The sequence below is a fragment of the Nicotiana tabacum genome, chromosome 18, assembly GCF_000715075.1.
Source record: "Nicotiana tabacum cultivar K326 chromosome 18, ASM71507v2, whole genome shotgun sequence".
NCBI classification, from domain to species: domain Eukaryota; kingdom Viridiplantae; phylum Streptophyta; class Magnoliopsida; order Solanales; family Solanaceae; genus Nicotiana; species Nicotiana tabacum.
In genome coordinates this window covers 105,890,588-105,906,148 of record NC_134097.1, presented here as the reverse complement: position 1 = coordinate 105,906,148, position 15,561 = coordinate 105,890,588, and the positions used below count along the sequence as shown (strand labels likewise).

At 33.2% G+C, this 15,561-nt stretch overlaps 1 long non-coding RNA gene across 4 annotated transcripts; it reads left to right on the top strand.

Annotated features, from left to right (window-relative positions):
- Positions 1-323: 323 nt before the first annotated feature.
- Positions 324-5,310, top strand: LOC107803185 (uncharacterized). Of its 4 annotated transcripts, none has more exons than XR_001651977.2 (7): positions 324-462; positions 552-599; positions 1,897-2,199; positions 2,274-2,372; positions 2,450-2,815; positions 4,917-4,988; positions 5,102-5,310. It is a non-coding gene; the product is annotated as an uncharacterized LOC107803185 (long non-coding RNA). The 4 variants fall into 4 exon arrangements; XR_001651976.2 differs by having other exon boundaries at positions 1,602-2,199; XR_001651975.2 differs by having other exon boundaries at positions 552-1,736.
- The last annotated feature ends 10,251 nt before the right edge of the window (positions 5,311-15,561 follow it).

Sequence of the window (15,561 nt, the reverse complement as noted above, 5' to 3'; positions counted from 1 at the left end):
AGTTCAAAAATCATCTAAACTCTTCAGTAACACATCTGAAACTCACTTGAGCCCCTCGGGCTCCAAATCAAATATGCACACAAGTATAATAATATTATACAAACTTCACTACAAGAAAAAGATTTTTTAGGGACCAATATTTAGCGACGAGGTATGAATCTGGTCCCTAGAAGTACACTAGTAAGGACGAGAATACTACTGGTCCTTAAATCTCTAATTTTTTAATTAAAATATTAAATAGCAATAAAAAAATTTATAATGTACGGTCCTTAATTATAAAAATTAACCGGGAGAAAGTGGCGCCATACCCAAATTGGAATAAAACATAATAAAATTAACCTAAAAACTCTTAACTTTTATCAAACCTAAATCTACCTTCAAGTCTCATCTCCCTCACTACTCATAGAAGTAAAAACCCTAAATCCCTTAAATTTTCATACTTCTCTCAAAGGCATTTTTTTGGTATGTTAAGAAATATTTTTCTTGGTATGTTAAGGAATATTTTTCTTTTATTTGTCTTACGATAGGTTTGCTAATCTCATATTTTGCAGGTTTGGAAAAAATATCAAGTTGAAAAATTGCTACCCATCTTACCACAAGTAAGCACACTTTCTTTTTCTATACATCTTCTGGGCTAACCTTTTGTTATTGTTTCTCAATAACCCATTTTTGCAGGTTTGTGAAATCTTTATTTTTTAATTTTTTTTGTTGGTAGAAATTGATTGCTAGTCAGCAAATATTTTTACAATCAATTTCTTTTCTAGATTATATTTGCTTGGGTGTCCCTTTGTGAATTGTTTGTAAAAGCCTATGCTTTGTTTGTTTTTTTTTTTCCTTCAAATTTGTTCTTCCACTGCTATAATCTCTGTTCTTATATTTGAAACTTACGCTTAGAATAATTTTTGGTTTTATTCAAGTTGGAGTAAGGATTTGTCTGCAATTGTTTATGTTCCATAAAAATTCTGATCTTTACTTCATTTTGTTTAAATTGTTTGTGAGTGTATTTCTATGTTTCAGTCCCTTTTTAGTAGGAATTTAGTATTAGATTTTAGCGAATTTTTTCCCTTTAGCAGTAAATATTCGAATACAATACCTGATGCCTAGTGTTGTGCTTCTCTTTTAAGCGGAATGATGTGTTCTATCTTGTTGTAAAGCTATCCTAGATGAAATTTTTTATTGCTGTTGCAAATGACATTGTTGGTACTCTTGCAACTAGTGCGTTACTTGGCTTAAAAGTTGTGTTTTAGCTGCAACTAATAGTGAGACTGCTGCAACTAGTCTCAACTAGTAAATATCACTATTACAACCTGTAAGACTTCTCTCAATAGGCGAACATCTAATAATTAGACTACAACAACTAGTAAGATCATCTTAATGTAATTTGCAGTTGCTGGCTTACATTCTTTTTTTTAGCTTTTCACTGTAAGTGCTATGTTAAATTTTTGGTCTTTATTGGATTGAAGAGGTACAAATTGCTTAATGTGTTAGTAAGTTTAAAAAACTTGTTTAATGTAATATTTAGCTAATTTTTCTCCACTTCTCTAACTTTTAGTAAACTAGTCTAGGAGTTATCTTTATTTTTTAATGTCCTTGGATCAAAGGAGTTAAGGAGGGAAGACTTGGAGCAAATTGAAGCCCAAATTCCTCTAACTCTTTGCAAGTTAGAAAGAATATTACCTCCATCATTTTTTGATATTAAAGAGGAAAAGCTAAATCACATGTGGGCAGCTATTGAGGTAACAAATATGTCCAATTTGCTTATAAGCTATTTGTTACAACTCAAAATACATTTCCAGAACCTTACAATTTTTTATGCTAAAGTAGTTTTATGATTTTCTTTTCTATGTTTTATCATTTCTTTGCTAAAGTTCTTATGATATGTTTAATTTATTGTAGGATAAATTTGAGAGCGATGACCTAGATATTCATCGCAATCATATTTTGGGATGGATGAAAGAATTGTGGAACAAATGAAGAGGACAATTGCATGCAAAGTACGTGAGGGGTAAACCAATCCAAGAGGCTCTTAAGAATATACCAAAGGGGGTAGACAAGAAACAATGGGAGTGGTTGGTAAAAGAATATTTTTGTACAGAAAGTTTTCAGGCAAAAAGCAACAGGAATGCAGCAAACAGAGCTAAGTTGAAGATGCCTCATCATATCGGCAGCAAGCCTATTAGAGAAATTATTTATCAAAAAGTATTATAATATCTGCTATTTTTGTTTTCAAATATTGAGAAGGCATTATTTGACATTTTTACTTTAATGTGAAGGGCGAAAAAGATGGCAATCCACCAGATTTGGCAACTATTTTTTTTTAGACTCGCAAGAAGAACAACGAACTTGTTGAATCTGAGACAATTATAAAACATGTGGGTTTCATCAATTAAACATGTAAAAACTTCTAGTTATTGGTTCTAATGGGAGTTTTTCTTTATATATTTTGAAGGCTCAAATTCAAGAATTGGTGCAGTCCGAACCATCTCTTCCCAATATAGAGATAGTGGAAAAATACTTTGGACCTCAAACCCGTAGTCATGTATTTGGTTTTGGGGGTGGAGTAAAAGCAAAAGACTTAAAAGATGGCGGTTCCTCGAAGGCCGAATTAAGATCCGAGTTACGTTCTTCTCTAGATCAAAATGAGTCATTGAAGGATCGGTTGTCTACTGTAGAAAATGAGGTGAAAGAACTGAAGGAACTAAAAGAATTTTTCTTGAGCCAACAGTCTAATGTCCACCCTCCGGTGGCTCAACACGCTAATGTCCAGCCTTCGACATCACCATATCAGGAGAATGACCATTGATAAACATACCAAGTTAGTAACAACTTACTCATTTCAAATATCATTTAGTTAGTAAGTATTTATATGCAATACCTGATGTCTAGCATCGTGCTTCTCTTTTAAGTGGATTGATGTGTTCTATCTTGTTGTAACTGTCCTAGAGGAAATGTTATATTGCTGCAACTAGTAAAATCCCTCTTGTCTTTTAGATTTTCACTGTAAGTGCTATATTGAATTTTTGGTCTTTTTTGGATTGAAGAGGTATAAATTGCTTAATGTGTTAGTAAGTTTCATGCTACTATAACAGCTAAAGGAGAGTTTTTTAAAGCTGAAAAATCTCCCAGTAGTATTCTATTTAACTTGTTGATCAATAAGCTGAATCAACAAGGAATACCATTGACAACAAAATGCAGCTCAAACCCCATCCATGATACTTCTTAAATCGTGCATCAATTGATTTTTCTTAATTTCAATTTCTCCCATGCTCACCCAGCGTGTGTTACCAAAGAGTTCCACCTAATTGACGTGGAATGAAATAGGTCAATTCCACCTTATGCAAATAATATAGATAGAGACAATCTGCTTCACAGAAGATGAGTCCAATTCATATAGTTAAGAATGCTTGTTTTACTATAGGGAAGTGATAAAAATAAGGCAAACATCACTACTGAGAATATTGTGAAGCAAGAAACGATAGGTGGAGTGGCAAAAAAGAGGATGAGATCAGATTCTGACCCCCAATTATACGGGACTAGTAGAAGATTAGTAGGAGAATTTCATAAGAATATTTTTGATGAGAATGCTGAACCTAGTGCTGGGGACACTGTTATGACATGGCCTAATTATCATTCCCTTGACGAGTCTTCTCGCAGCTTTAAGTCCAAAGCCACTTTTAATGAGGATTCTACCTGTCATATTGATGGCTTGGTAATTTTCTATATCTGCTACTATACTAGTACTGCTAGCTAGGATTAATTATAATCTCTTTTTCTTATTTTGGATTTAACTTTTACAATCAAACCTCTCTATAATAATTTCGTTTGTTCCAATATGTTTTTCTGCTATAGTAAATTAGTGTTGTTATAGAGGAGATATATATATATATATATATATATATATATATATATATATATATATATATATTATAACATAATACAATAAGCATTTCTGAGAAAAACTTGCTTTCATAGTGAATGACTATTATATAGAGATGTTGTTATAGGGAAGTGTCTGACGGTATATATAAGAATATAAAGATTTTTTATATTATTAATGTAGATTTAACTTATTAGTAACTATTATTTTTATTAAGTTAGCGATTAATATTTATTATAAGGACTCACCTATGATTACCATATGCAAATAAAAGCCTTTGTGAAGTCAATAGAGTTCATGGACTATTTACATGTAAAACATGTTTGTGGAGTCACTGGAGTTCATCAACTTATTTGTATGGTGTTGCACTGAAAAGTGGGTTGGTATGTATGGTGTTACTTGTTACTTATATGGTGTTGTATTGATTTTGTTTTTGCTGTGAGCTTTTTCATGAATGTCTGAGTGGCAACAATTTATTGAGGATTGATATAATCGACCTCAACTTGTTTGGAATTAGGGCTTAGTCTATTATTAATGGCGAGCTCTGTACTAAAGAGTTTTCTCGTGTATTTACTATGTAGTATATGAAAATTGCTGCAATTAGTGATTTCATCTGCTGATACTTCAAGAAAATAAAGATATGCTATAGCTTCCTCCCCATTGCAATGGTTCTATTTTTTCATGTTTAGCGATCGAAGAAACTTTCACAATTGCTGTGATAAGAGCTTTTGATATGTTACCCGCAAGTGCATCATTTCTGGATGAATACCTACCAAGCTAAATGCATAAAAGCTATCAAACTTTAGTAAAAATAAAATATTTCCTTATAGCTTTACTGCTTGATGTTTCAGATGTGCCTTGTGTACATATACACTATTGTTTAGATTTTCATTAAGTACATATAAACTATTGTCTAGATGTTCAACTTGAAACAAAATTTGTAGTTCTTGGTTGAGGATTATCCTTCTAGGTTTTCATAAATGATACGACGGTTATATAACACAGTTTTTCTAATTCATTTTTGTTTATATTTATGCAGCCTCGTTTACATTGCTATTTTATTTTTGAAGTGTATATATATTACACTTGATGAATTTGGACACCTTTTCAGGTAAAAGGTCAAATTATTAATAGAGTAAAATTGAAAAAAAAATATTCAATATAATTTTCTAGTGATCTTTATAATTTCTTATTAAAGGAATTTTTGTTGAATATTTTTTACAGGTTATCAAGATGCGGGTTTTGAAGACATATAATCAGTAGACCTTTGCTTTGCTAGGAATATTGGACAAAATATCATATTAATTTTAGGGATGTTAGCTAGAGGTACTTTTGCTAAAGGAGTGTCCAAAAAATATTTCACCATGATTGTACAATGCTACTAATTTTTTGTCAGTAATTATTATATATGAAACCATATCTTTTTTTCATTATATTATTTTTTGTGATTAAATTTTCTATTTGTAGAATCAATATATCTGATTTGAAAATTTATGAAAAATTAGAATTTTGGACCACCCATGCTTGGTCCTAAATAAGATTAAGGACCAGATTTTCTTGTCCTTAAAAGCGTTTTACGACCGGTAAACTTGTCACTAAATGTTTGAAGGCGCTAAATATTATATGACATTGATTTGCAATAAAGACCATATTTTTGGTCCCTAAAAGTATTTAAGGATCACATTTCAACTAGTCGTTAATACCTTTCAAGGACTAGTATTAATCTGGTCGCTAAATACATTTAGGGACCAAATGACAAACCCATCGTTAATAACCTTTAACGGCGGAGGATCTAGCGACCGGTGACGACCAGTTTTAACTGGTTGATATAGATATTTTAGGACCAGAAATAAGCTTTTAGGGACCATCATTCTCATCCCTAGAAGTCATTTTTCTTGTAGTGCTTGCTCCCTCATTCAAATCACCAAAATAACATCAATCGACAAGAATTGATCAACAAAACTCAAGATTTTCAAGTTTAAAACCAAAATTTTCAATTTTCACATAATGTGTTGAAATGGACTCGGATCACCCGGGACCCCAACCAAACATACGTATAAGTCTAAAAAAGTCATACGAAATACCAGAATCATCAAAATACTGATCCGAGGTCGTTTAGTAAAAATATTGAAGGGAGGTCAACTCTTGTTATTTTTAAAGTCAAAAATCTCATTTTCTCTAAAATTTAACGTATTTTTGAAAAACGGTACCAACCACGCACGCCAATTAATAAACATTAAAGGAATCCATGGGAGGCCTCGAAACTTTAAAATTAAAGCTAGTACTCAAAACGATCTATTGGATCGTTACACATTCAGTATAAGAAAATTTTAGACTATCATGCCAGCTTTACATGTTATAATAGGTTATATATTGTATTTTAAAGATTACAAATCTCACATTTCAAGGAAGCTTACTTATTTATATTCTTTGAATGAGTTGATAATATAAAAAATTCTTTTCATTAATGATGTATATAGCTTAAATTCTTCGTGTTAAAGCACAAAAATATATTAATAGTGCCTAGACTTGAGGAATCTTTCTTTAGTACCCATTGCACATGAAGGGTCTGAACCTCAAGGCTAATCCTTCGTTTTCTTCTTCTACAACAATATAGTCTTGTTTTTGTTTGGCAGATATAAAAATGACAAATCCCTCTTGTTTGGATTATTGCACGTTATTTGTGCCATACTGCCACTATTGCATGTTCCCAACTCAAATTGACACACAAATCACAATGCTCGCTTAACAATGTTGTTAGTACGGTAAGGTAAATATTGGGTGCAAATAAATTTTATCACAGTAATTATATCTTTTGTTTATTTATTTCTTTTTTTGGAGAAGGTTTTGAACTTTTGACACTATTTTATTAATTTTTTGTATTAATAATTTAAATTCACTTAACCATTCTACTTACCTAATAAGATATTTCTGAGACAAAAGATTTCTACTATTCTTTTTATAAAGTTTCGTGTCTAGTTAAACGGCAGAAGTAAGATTTTTATGGCTATAGTGCTGGGTGGAGGTAAATAAAGTTCTACATGAAAAGTAGAAAGAAAATGAAGCTACTAATAAGGAGTTGCATGCTCTTAATTGTGTGAGGACTTTTGAAAAAAGTATGCGGGTTAACTTGGCCTAAATCGGACAATATCATACTACTATGTTAAAAGTATTTTTGGGTTGTTTAAACCTAACAACATTATATATGGCATGCAATTAATCTTCAAATTAGCCCATAAATGATGATAGGTCATGTAAAACTTAGTTCAACGGGGAAATTATCGCGTATGTACAAAATCCCATATGAAAAGTAGAAAAGAAGACAAAAAAACTAAAGAGTTTGGATATTTTTAACGATGTGAGGCCTTTTGGGGGAAGTAGTACGGGCTTGGCTCAAATTGGACAATATCACATTGAGAATCTTACAAGTGCTAAGTTACCAACCTCTAACCATTAATCATAGACTTACCAAAACTAGCCAAATATAAAAATTAAAAATCCAAATAAACAAGGATTCTTTCTCTTCAAGAATCAAATACAAAAGTTTCCTTCCATATTTGTAAACTTGATCAGTAATATTAGATGCAAGACGGAAAGGAAATTTCATGGATGAGATAGCAAAAAAAGTGATGAAATATATATACACAAGATTTTAAAAATACGGGAACAGACCATATATGCCAGTGAACTATGCGAATTAGAACAGATATGCATGTTGTTAATAGTTTGGCACAAATATGCCCAATCCGTCCAATACTTGCTCATTCATGCCCTTAGTTTAACGGAACCACTATTTTGTCTTTCTTAAATAATTAATAACGGAACCCAACCAAAATCTTCTGACCTTATCAGTTAGGACCCCACCCACCCTTATTTCAAAGATATTTTTTGATATATGATTTTTGTTTGATTGAGAAATTGTGTGATAATCATATTTATTTATTTGAGTAATTTGATAATTGATTTTTTTTTGTTATATATCATTTCGGGAAGTAATTCTACTAAAATAGTAATTGATATTTATTTATTATTTTAATAATATAATATTCGAACTAGTTTGTGCTTTCTTCAATCATTTTACCATCTATTTTTATTTTTCTCACAATCTATTTGTATTTTTCACCAATACAAATACAAATAACTCCATGTTTATTATAACTTAACCTGATGGACCTGGTTGTTTTGTTTAAATAAGTGAACATTATATGATTTATTTTTAGTTTATTGGAATATTTTCTGCATTACAAATTTGTTTTGAAATAAGTAATAAATTGTTAAAATAGTGGTACTTCTTTTTTTTATTATTATTAATTAATTATTTTATAACAAATATTGTTTCATAACAAGCACCACTGTTAAAACAAGGGTGCTTCTTTTCCATTTTTATTAATTAATTATTTCATAACAAGCACCTATGAGAAAAATAAATATAGATGGTGATATGATTGAAGAAAGCACAAACTAATTTGATTATATTATTAAAATAATAAATAAATATCAATTACTACTTTTAGTAGGATTAAAAAATTGATTATCAAATTACTCAAATAAATAAATATGACTATCACACAATTTCTCAATCGAACAAAAATAATATATATAAAAATATCTTTGAAATAAAGGTGGGTAAAGTCCTAAAGGATTGGGTCAACATATTTTGGTTAGGTTCGATTATTAATTATTTAAGAAAGACAAAATAGTGGTTCCGTTAAACTAAAGGCACGAATGAACAAGTATTGGACGGATTGGACATATCTGTGCCAAACTATTAACGACAGGCATATCTGTCCAATTTGCATAGTTCACTGGCATATATCACCCTTTTCCGTTAAAAATATAAGCATAAAGGGACCTTTTTCAATGGGTATAATTGAATTTCATTGAAAACATATAGATGCGTCAATATACAAAAGATGAGGAAGATTGGCGGTGACTTGGACTGATTTGGTATACAAATTCATGGTTAAAATTGAGTTCAAAAATTCATCTGCAATACATGTATCAAAAATGTATCACGCATGTATCTCTCACACACATATATACATGGATATACATGTGATACACATTTGATACATATGTGATATACAATGATGTACAGTGGGATACACATATCATCTTTTTTTCCATATTCATCTTCTACTTCAAATTTTCAATTCAAACCACCTCAAAACTCTACCAATCATCCCAAAACTGAGATTAAACTTCTTAAGATATATCCAATCTATTCCAACAATACCCACTGAAAAAAAAGAAAAAATTTGAGTAATTTTTTTGCTACAAATAGCTAATTGGCTAATACTGATAGTGTTTTATAAATCGGCTAATTTTGTACTAACTTGCTTATTGGCTAACATAACTGGTAATTTCCCTGAAAAAAAAAAAGAAAAAATTTGAGTAATTTTTTTGCTACAAATAGCTAATTGGCTAATACTGATAGTGTTTTATATATCGGCTAATTTTGTACTAACTTGCTTATTGGCTAACATAACTGGTAATTTCCCTATCACATTATCTTTGGACTATTTTGGGCCAACATATGGTAAGGCTTTTTTATTTTTGTCCCATCAACCAAAAATAATTGGCAGAATAGCCTAAATGACAATTAACTTGTGCCACTTTGTCATGCCGGTATTCAAACTTATCATTTTGTCAGTTGAACACTTACACTCGTACAAATCGTGTATAATAAACGTTTAATAACAGGAGATTACCGGTGTCTGTAATATAATCTCTTACACGTAGGACGCCACGTCATTACTAGTGCCACTAAGAAAAATAAACTATTGAAAAATAGGTCTGGCCACTACACAAATACCGAACCCATAGAAAAGAGATGCAATAGGTTCTTTCTTCCTTCGTTTATTAGGAATCACACCTATCCGATTTCACAAAAAATAATTCTAAACCTGAATATACTAAAAAGCTTCAAACGAGCTTTAATGGCGTTTCAACTTATCTCTCTAGTTTTGATCCTCAAACACAAATATTTATCGTATTTTCAAGTCTAAATTTCAATACCCAGCACCAGCAATGGAATTTGGAAAATTCTCAACAAACAAGCCTTTTGAATCTCCTCTCTAAAATCCGAATAAAGATCCAAAAAGCGAAACACAACAATAACAAAAACAGATCCGTTCGTCAACCTAAAGAGTCATCGGAATCAGTGACGCTACTACCACAGCTAGGATACCGGAGCAGCGTCGTAGGAGGAACGAAACTCGCTGAAATCCTAATCAGTTGGATTTTGATTAAACAGAAAAAGAAATAAGAAATCTAAAAGATTCTTTTGTTAAAGAAATAGAGAAAAATAGTATATTTTTGCCTGATTTTTGTGATTTTGAAGGTCCATCCATTGTTTACAGTAGTGTTTACAGTAGTGTGGAGGGGAAAAGAGGGACTGGGGGGCGAGAAGAAAGGTGGGAGAAACTGAGAAAGAGAAGAAAATTGGGAGAGGGAGGGTAGTAATTTCGATTAACTTATTAACTTTACTTTTTTGTTTTTTAGTTTAATTTATTTTTAATCAACATCACTAGTATCACTCTCTTTACACACGCGTGTTACACATAATTTGTCCACCTCGGCTATGTCACTGACACATAAGCTCAGTCAATGGTTAGATGGATTTAGAAAATTAATTTTAAACGAGTGTAAATGTTCAATTGGTAAAATGATAGTTTGAGGATTGGTATAACAAAGTGGCACAAAAATAAATACCATTTAGGCCGTTCTGCCAAAATAATTATAGGCACTGGTTCAAATATGCTTATTTTTAGAGTAGCCAAAAAGTACAATTATCCGGTATACAAAAGGATGAGTCAACAAGTTAAAAGTTTCAAACGGCCTTTCTTCTCGATTGCTAAACTATTTAATTAATCCCTTAAATCACATAAATAAAGGACAAAAAAGCGATCACTCATTAACTAAAATATAGATTTTAAAGATTCGGAAATCTGTCTTGTAGTATCTATAGTAGCTACAGGTCTAGGTCCCACGGACGGCCTTTTCCTTTTTGTTGTTTTATGAATCTATTATTCTAAAGGACGTATAGAGCCACAATCAATTTTTTTGTCATATACTCCATCCAACATACTGTAGCCAGAAAATTAACTCTTCCTTCATCCTTCTGACTCTGTCCTATCAATTGGACGCAATGTAATTTTTGTGTAAATTCAATATATGTCTTATTAAAATTCATTAAATATACATAAAAATTATTAATAATTTAAAATTCAATAACATAAACTAAAATTTCAAACCGTAAACGTTAAATCCTAACTCCGGCAATTTATACCTCAATGAAATCTTTATCATAAGTGGGCTAATAAAATATTGGGAATGAATTACTACAAGTTAAAATTCCCCTAAGCATAGATCCCATTCCCTAATCGTGACGTGCCAGGATGTCCAACACACATATACAGGGGGAGTGTGATTAGTTATAACACATGACGTGTATATCTTTATTATCTTCTACACATTTTTGTTTATTTCGATAATAGACACACACAGTTGTTGTTATTGTATATAAAATTATAAGTTAATTTTATTATGAGTTATAATTGAATAAAAAATATAACCATCAAAAAAATAAAAAATTACAAAATTGTTATAAATATATTATATTATGGATATTCATTTAGTACTCCGTTGTAAATAATCTTCCTGAAGAAGCTTATCCATATGAGACTCCACCGTAAATATGTTTATCTATTTAGTACTTTATTGGAAATAAGCTTCCTGAAGAAGCTTATCACTTCGGTACCCGGTTATGAATAAACATTACCCTAGGTAGAAGATTATCCATACCGGATATAATAAGCTTATCCATTTAGTACTCCGTTATGGATAAACATTGCTCTCAGTAGAAGATTATCCACATCTGGTATAATAGCAACTTACACAGCAGCTTGTAGTAGCAGCTTACACAGCAACTTGCAGTAGCAGCTTACACAGCAGCTTGTAATAGTAGCTTACACAGCAGCTTGTAGTAGCAGCTTGCGTAGCAGCTTACACAACAACTTCCTTTCTTCTATAAATAGAAGAGATTTCAGTTCATTATGTACATAAGTTTGAATTCGAATAATATATCAGTTTCTCTCTATACTTGTCTTTACTTTATAGTCTTTATTTTATAACACGTTATCAGCACGAGACTCTGTCATCTCGAGCAAATATTTTTAAAGTATCTGAGGTAAGAACTTTCTTTTCCTAAATAATGTCAACTCTTTCTAAACTTGAATTTGTAGCCCTGGATATATCAAGCAAAAGCTACATGTCTTGGGTGCTTGATGCTGAAATTCATCTTGATGCGATGGGTCTGGCAGACACCATCAAAGACAAAAATCAGGCATCAAACCAAGACCGTGCCAAAGCAATGGTATTCCTACGCCATTGTCACGACCCAAAATCCCAACCCGGTCGTGATGGCGCCTCTCGTGAGGACAAGGCCAGCCAATCAACAAAACAGTACATCTTTTTATAATTACATAGCAGGAATAAGTCTAAATCATGGGCAACATAATCTTAAATGCGAAATAAACGTGATAGAACAAGGAAAACCCTCCTAACTCAGCCTGAAATCGGGGTGTCACAAGTCATGAGCTACTACAGAGTTTACTAATATTTTACAAAGTCTGGAATTATCATAAATAACAAAGATAAGGGAGAAAACGGGGCTGCGGACCATCAACAACTACCTCGTTACTCCTAGTCACCGCCTGGTCTGGAAAGAATCAGCGCTCAGGAGCGAACTCAGCTCTGCCTGCATCTGCACACATGGTGCAGGGAGTAATGTGAGAACTCCGACCTGGTGAGTAATAAAAATAAATAACGACTGAAAACATGAAATCTCATAACGGCACAATATAGCGCTATCCCAAGCAGTAAAATCAGTTATACAGTAAAATAGTGAGTATCAGATAATTCTTCTTTTAAAACAGTAAAGACAAATAATTTCCACAGAAAGGATAAATCAAAAGCTTGCCCCTCGGGCTCAATATGTAAATCTCAGTATAGTATCAGCCCCTCGGGCTCACTCCCAACTCACCAGCACACAACATCAGCCCCTCGGGCTCACTCCCAACTCACCACACACAAGCAACGACCTCTCGGGCCCACTCCCAACTCACCTGGGTAACCTGCGCTCACTGGGGGTGTGTACAGACTTCGGAGGGGCTCCTACAGCCCAAGCGCAATATCAATAGGCCTGAAAGCCTTCACACATCACACACGAGGCCTGAAAGCCTTCACACATCACACACGAGGCCTGAAAGCCTCCTCATATAACACTCGAGGCCTGAAAGCCTCCTCACATCACTCAACATATCCTCACGTATGGCCCTCGGCCTCAATCAGTCCAGAAAATAATCATAAGCCTCTTGGGCATCAGTAAAACAATAGTGCTCAGCTCAACAACATTATAAATATCATTAAATCTCGAGTTGAGTATAAATGTAGCTGAGTTCACAAAATAATATAATTCAATTGGACCGAGTCAAATAATATTTCAATTCGTGAGGAAAATAGTGATGTAAATTCACAAAAGATTTCAGATAATTGGCACGAAGCCCAAATATGGCAATAAGCCCAATCATAGTGAAAAACAATAAATCTTTATCAATTACGCGGTAAAAATATCAACTGGGATGGACCAAGTCACAATCCCCAATAGTAAATGACCTCGCGCTCGTCATACAACGCGTGTCTCATCTCAACATAGCAGTATGTTGTGCAATCCGGGGTTTCAAACACTCAGTGCATCATTTAAAATCATTACTCACCTCAAGACGGTCCAATGTCTACTCCGCTATGCCCTTGCCTCTCGAATTTACCTCTTCGCGCGTCGAATCTGGTCAAAACCACAACAAATACATTATAATAGGCTAAGGGAATATAACCCAATCGAAAAGACTCGAAAAATATCGAAATTCACGAAATTTGCAAAACCCGAGCCCACTTCTCGAAAAATTACGAAAGTCACATCACCGGATTCCTCGTCTCGCCACGAGTTCATACATATAAAATTTACCAAAATTAGAGTTCAAATGACCCCTCAAATCTTCAAATCGTATTTTCAAATCTCTAGGCCTAAATCTTCAATTTACTCCTCAAAAGCATGTAATCTAGTCGAATTATTCGATGATAATTCAATATTATGGAGTAGAAATAATCACAAGTGACTTACCTCAAGATTTCTTGCTAAAAATCGTCCAAAATCCGAGCTTGGAAGTAAGAAAAAATGACCAAACTCGGACTGCTGGACATTAAATCTGTCCAAAAATTTTCGGTACTGTTCACGCGGGGGCACTGTTCATGCGTGTGAGGTCACTGTTCACTGTTCACCCGTGCGGTTACTATTCACTACTGCAGAAAATACAGCAGCTTTTAAGAAATTTGCAACACAACTATTTTTCACTAAAATGGCTCTAACTCCATCATACGAACTCGGAATTAGACGATTCTTGTTCCTATGAGTCACAAATAATAATACGAACACAACCCTTTAATCGAAACTCAATTCGGAGCTCGTTTTCCCAGTTCAATACCCATTTCTCTCGTTAAACAATTAACTTACATTTCACGTCAAAAACTCAATCGCGACTTGATGAAATTAAACCAAAATTTCCAGATCAGTCCTATAATTCATGATTTAAATTCTCGATGTCTCTAAATCAAATTTGGATCTCTAGAACTAAAAATGAACCTTTAGATCATTACATTTATGCTCAAAACGGCAAAAATCTTCCAAAAATGACCCGTTGGGCATCCAAAACACACCCGAGGCCCCCAGGACCCCGACCAATAATACCAACTAGTCCCAAAATACATTACGGACTTGCTCGAGGCCTCAAATCACATCAAACAACGCTAAAATCATGAATCAACCTCCAATCCAAGTTTTATGAACTTTAGAATTTCCAACTTCTATTTCCGATGCCAAAACCTATCAAATCACGTCCGATTGACTTCAAATTTTGCACACAAGTCCAAAATGACATAACGAAGCTACATAAATTCTCAGAATTCCATTCCGACCGTCGGATCAAAATTTCATCGATCAACCGGAAATCACCAAAACACTAACTTCGCCAAAATGAGCTAATTTCTTCACCGGACCTCCAAAATTAATTCCGATTGTGCTCCTAGGCCTTAAATCATCCCCCAAAACTAACCAAATCATCGGAATTCAATTCCGAGCCCTCTAACTCACAAGTCAACGTCCGATTGACTTTTCCAAACTATTTCTTCCTTAAAGAGACTAATTGTCCCATTTCATACCAAACTCGATCCGAATTGACTCAAATTCACCAAGTACACATATTGAAACATGAATAAGCATTTAACGGGGAATACGGGACGAAAATACAGGAAACGACGGTTCGGGTCGTTACAGCCATCACCTTGATGAGGGCTTGAAAATGGAATATCTTACTGTTAAAGATCCAGTCATACTGTGGAATAATTTGAAAAATAGATATGACCACCTGAAGATGGTCGTTCTTCTACAGACACGATATGATTGGACTCATCTAAGGCTACAATATTGTAAATCTGTTCTTCTACAGACACGATATGATTGGACTCATCTAAGGCTACAAGATTGTAAATCTATCAGTGAGTATAATTCTGCTATGTTCAGAATTATTTCCCAATTGAAGTTATGTGGTGATAATATTACTAATCAT